Genomic DNA, 6000 nt, shown 5'->3' with positions numbered 1-6000 from the left:
CTAACGGGGAGATCAGCTCGCATTCACGCCACAAGGTTGAGAACCACAGAAAACTAACTTCAGCCGACCACCACTGTGGGGACAGGACCACATCTCACTTATTACAGCTTTTGAAAAAAAAAAACTGTGTGAGAATTTCGCGCAATAGAAGTGGAACTTCTAGGTAAGAGGTCTTCAACCTTTTTCTAGTCGCCCATGATCAAAAGAAGAGTACCCTTACTGCAAGTCTGACGTACCCATGCATGAAATCAGGATGACTTCAATGCGATTTGTACAAGGTGTTTACTTGGGACGTTGATCAAGTGTTCGCGAGCGCGGAATCATGCACGAGCACTCTAGATGCTTCAGAGAGCACTGTGGTGCTTGCGATCAATGGGTTGAGGATTCCTGTTCTAGGTCGTTACATGTTGAATCCAACAAATATCTTCTAAATTAGTTTGTTTGTACCAGCTGAAATGATATATTAAAAAACCTTTTGATTCCTAATATCGCATCACTTACAGGCTAAACGGGCGTTTATTCCTTGGAACTCTCACGAACTTTCGAAAAAGTTGCGAAATGATGCAAGTTTGTTTTTTTTAGCTGCGTTATTTTATTTCCTAAGTTTTGCTATAATTTTTCATCAATTTTCAATTTATAATAAAGCTGAATTAGCACTTTTAATAAGCTCTAAAGATTTGCTTCTTCTTACATTAATTTCATTTTCATAAATGCATGATTTGACATCACTCATCTATACCAAATTAACTGGGATCAAGAGGTGTCGGAGCTGTATATGCGCTCGTGAGTGCTCAGCCTTACCTATATACGTGGGATTTCGAATTCTGAATACTAAGCTAAGAACGGTTTTACAAAATACTGTGGGTGCTTGAGCACCCACTGCAACCCCCCCCCCCCCGTCACCACTGTTGGGATCCCTGACTCTAGCGCAGGGACTTGAATCAATCAGAGGGCTCCAAAATTATAAGCTTTTAATAATTATGTCTTCCATAAATTCGAAATTTCCTTCGATTCTGTTTCGAAACTATTTATAGTTATTATAAGTTATTATTATTATTATAGTTATTATATTAGAAACTATTTATATTATAATTCGAACTATTTCCCTCATAATTCCGTGGTGTTTGGTCAAAACATATCTCAAAAATGTGATTTTGGAGTTATAAGCATTTTCATTGTCATTTAAAAATCAAAAATAAAGCATACACACAAACACAAATGAAAATATCATACATCAGAACGTTGTTTAGCCGTACGCACGTATTTGTGCATTTATATGTCACTTCTAATTATAATTAGCAAGACTTATTTTTAGATCAAAAGGCCATTTTTTGGAGACATCATGTTCTGACCAAACACCACAGAATTGTTTGTTTTCGTTGACCACATTATTTTTGATTCCTTAATTTTTGCTATCATTTTTCAAAAATGTTGAATTTTTAACAAATTCAAATTAAATTTTTAAATTTAAAAATTAAATTTAAAAAAATTAAATTTGCTGCTAAACTAATTTTCATTAATTTGTTTAGAAATTTTTCACCACTCCTGTAAACGTGAATCCCACGTGGAACAGATGTTTATAACTTGATAATCACTACCAATTCAGAGCAATTATCCTGTGATTATACTTGAATTTGAGAAATGCGCATTTTCCATAAAAAAAATCGTGAAACTCCGATTTCATGTAATCTTGGGTAGCGTAAGTAGTGCTCTATTAGGGTGGATTCACACCTATAGACGCTCACCGTGTCGTGTCAGATACGACAAACATTCTTTGACATAAAACAAATGAACGTATTCATATCTATCGTATCGTGACTACACAGGAACAGACAGACATTTCTAAAATCGATTGCGCTACGAAGTTTTCAACTGCGGTCAAAATGACCGCTTGGTAGTTCTAGCTCAACTTTTAGGAGAGTGCGGGCCACTTCATTGGTTTGGAAAAGTGTCGTTGGGGGGGGGGGGCAATTATGCGAACTACAAATTAGCCGCGAAGCGCTTGGGTGATCTGGTACTGGCCGTAGATCACTTAGGTGATCTGTACGTGTGCCGTGGGTCACTTGAGGGACCTATAACTGTGCTGTTACTTTAGTGACTTGAGCGGACCGCTTGAGTGATCTGTAACTGTGCCGCGGGTAATTTAAGTGATGTTCACCTGCATTTCGGGACACATGTCTTCTGGAACTGTGCCGCAGGTCACTTGAGTGATCTGTAAATGCACCGTAGGCCGGTTGAGTGATATGTGAATATGCCGCGAGCCACTTGAGTGATATGTGAATGTGCCACTTAGTTCATTTCTATAAAATTGAGTTTGAGGTCACGAGCCACATCAGATGATTCCGAGGGCCATGGGTTGAGCACCAAAAGATTCCTTTCGAAGATTTAGGAAAAGTCACGGAGGGAAATTTTCAAAATAGAGTTCGAATGGCAGAGTTTGAAAAGAGGTCAAAATAACCACGCGGTAGTTTTAGTGCTAAAAGGAGCGATCACTGTCTTCCTCTGGTGAACCCTCTCCCGATTCCCCATACGGTAGACACTCGAACATCCGGCCTCCGTACTATCCGGTTTAGTTAAAAAAAAATAATAACGCACAAATGAATTACAATATTCTCTTCACATCTGTGTAATCATTTATTAATGAACAGTAAAAAATAGGTTTGAATAATTTTTGTAAGAACATAGCCTGCGTTTTACGTTTGTTTGTTCGTTTTGAAAATGTGTATATTTGTACTGTACAGCAGTGTTTTCCAACGTTTTGGACATAGTGGACCTCCTTTATGAATGTCAAAGCATCGTGGATTCCCTGTTGCGTAGGCCAATTTACCGTTGCCTCCCCATGAAATTCCAAAAAATGTGTTTTTTTTAAATATAATTTGCATATCATAAAAAGAAAAATCGAAGTAATAAATTACAATTTAACAGCACCAAGCGTGTCCTTCATTCAATAATAGTAAATGCACATAATATGACGGGGGTCCATTGAAAAACACTGTTGTACAGCGTACATGATTTTATGTTCCCTGCAATTAAATTAGGCATTATAAAGTTTAATTTAAAATACGTGCAATATTTTTATTCTTGAACTTTTTTCTGTAGTAAACTTTCAAAACAGAACAATTCAGAAGTGCGTAACAAAGTACACTCCTGTACTTAGAGGTCAGAAAATATGAATAAGAGCAGTTTTTTGTATAAAAAAAAGATGTTTTTGATGGTATGGGTATTTATAGAACTCCGGCCAATCCGGTTTCTCTGTTATCTGGCCCGCCCTTTCGCTACATAAGGCCAGGTAGTCCAGAACAAGGTTTCTAGAATATATAGGTCCAGAGTCTACTGTACTTTCACAATGGTCGTTCGCTTCGATGATGTCACTCTCCGCTTTATAGATTTAAATACGGCTACTCCTTAAAATTTAATGGGGGGGGGCGGCTTAGATAGTCTTAGTGTCCCCCTTCCCCCCACAGTTTCGGCACCTATGGCGGAAGGTGACGTCATCATCTGCTCAGTCATCTGGTGACATAATGTCAGCATATGTAAGCTATTGGCTGAAAAGCAAAGGGTCTCAAGGTATCGTCCTCGAAAAATCATGAAAAATTCAAGTACATTCATCTTACCAAGAAAGACACAAAAACAAAGAAATTAGCTGTGGAGTGCAATTATTGAAGCCACAAAAATTATTTAAAATAAAAACAGTTAGCTGCACATCACCTCTCGTGATTCTTGGCGACATCTATTAAACTAATTAAACTTATTTTCCTTTCTTTCCTCCAATTCTTCTCTCATCTAGAAACTAGGTGTTTTTTCTCTTTCTTTATCTGTGCTGTACCAACACCATCTATAGCAGAAAGCCTCCGCGCGAAGCTTTGATGTCACTAAAGTCGTCCATTTTACCTGTAGCCATTGGATATAGCAGGCCGACGTATGCGAAATTTTTATATTTTCTTACAGCATATTCAATGACTATAGGTGAGATGGACGACTTCAGTGGCTTCACGAGCTTCGCGTGGAGGAATTCTGCTGTAGAAGGTTTGTCTGTACCTGATCACGTGTTCTTTGAATGACGTCACTCTAGCGCAGTGTTGCCCAAGCTTTTTCAGACCATGACCTACCAAAACATGTGTGATATCCAGGTCTCCCCACTCCATAATTTTTTCAGGGGGTTACCCCCCTTTCCCTTTGAAATTTCATAGTTTCAGAACAAAGTTTTTCTTTCCAAATGTAAGAACCATTAGTTTTTGCTTTGCCTCAAATTTTAAATCCAGGGGTCTTTGCTCCCTCTCTATTTCTGTCCACTTTTTACTTAGTCAAAAGCAGTAATTCTTTCTCTATCTATCCCTTAATCCTCGGAGGACTTGTGAGCTTGGATGAGAAAACAATGAACTCTTTGTTTTCACATTACTATACACAGGATATTATACCATTTTAAAGGCGTTCGCGCGCGCCGGCCTTCATTTTATTGGCACGGGGGTCCGTGGATTTTATCTCACTGACACAAATTTTCAGTGGAACATAAAACATTAAGAACTCATAGTCAAGCCCCTTCCACTGAAGGAGAAACAAAAGAAAAAGAAGTCATCAAGAAATTGTTAAAAAAATTACAAATTTTAACTGATATAAAAAAATGAAGGGAGTTCGGAAGGTTCCAAGTTTTCATATAAAAACTATAATTGGAATCACCGCTCTAGGGTTACGGGATTTCTAAATTCATTTTTGGCTTCTATTAACGTTCAAAATATTAATATTTACAATTTTTTTTGAGTGCCTCATGATAATTCCGCCGGATTTTTTAAATACATTTTTGAGTATATTTAAATGAGTATAACCAGTGGTAATTTTTTTCAAAACTTTTTGAAGACGTCACCTTGGGATCCTATCCTTGTGAGTTAGGTCTAACTGTGTCCATGTACGATTTTGTTCACTTCTTCTGCAGAGTAATGGTCTAGCGCACTCACCCGACATGCGAGAGGACGGTCGTTGGATTCCTTGGGGAAGCAGTTGAATTTGCTTTCGTGAATTCATCTTCGCCTCACACAGATAGCCGTTAAAATCTACAGAATTTTGCTCACTGCCACCTCCATGTGTGTGTGTGTGGTCTTTATTTTTTCCTTCACATTATCAAATATTCAATGAAATCTGATATTTCAACAATCACTAGGCAAAACTGTTTAATTAAGAAATTTCCACCGCGTGCTTTCTAGCCTTGAACAGTCTTTTCATCAGAGAGAAGCAACAATGTTTTTTTTTCTTTGTGTGTTACAAAATCACTTGAAGTGTGTGTCATTAAATATCTTTCCTTCTCCGTTAGACCTAAAGATATAAGATGATCCGACAACGTATAATCTGTTTTTCATAGACGTATAGTCAAACCCCGATAACCCCCACCCCCCGATTCAGCTCAGACATATGCAATGAATGAGTAACAGGTTTTTTAAAGATGGTGCATGGTTTCATCTTTGTGGATGTGTCTGCAACCAAAATGATAGAAACATGGAGCTCTGCAGAAACCCGCCTCGTCTGTTTGTAGCTCTGCTCAGGCGGTTCTAGCAGTGCCGTCTTAACTTGGGGGGGGGGGGGGCTCACAAACATGAGATATATAGTTGCAATTTTCGAAGAGTATGTATGTATGTAATATGTAAATTTGCCTGGTAGGGCCTCAGAAAAATCATGGGGTGATCATGTAGCTCTCTTAAGACACAGCCCTGGGTTCTAGCCCCCATGTCAAGGCAATGAATTGTCAGTTCACTATTTTCTGACGCAAATTCAGATGCAGAAGACTACAAAAATATTTTCAGGCAATTCACAGGCTTTTCTTGATGATATGAATGCGAATAACCGCTGGAACAGAAAAACCGAGTCATCTATCATACCGCCAATTGCCACCAATACCGCTTTGTATTTCAGCATCAGAATTTTTTGCCACCTATAGATTTGCTTGAAGCCACGTTCCCATGACACGTGGTACGGCATGTAGAGCCCGTGAGCCTATAATTTATGGTTTAA

Source organism: Pholcus phalangioides, unplaced genomic scaffold (assembly GCF_987345545.1).
Source record: "Pholcus phalangioides strain wild (caught in Gottingen) unplaced genomic scaffold, Ppha-v1.0 ptg000001l_1, whole genome shotgun sequence".
NCBI classification, from domain to species: domain Eukaryota; kingdom Metazoa; phylum Arthropoda; class Arachnida; order Araneae; family Pholcidae; genus Pholcus; species Pholcus phalangioides.
The sequence above is the reverse complement of the archived record's forward strand: the minus strand, read 5'-3'. Positions refer to the sequence as shown.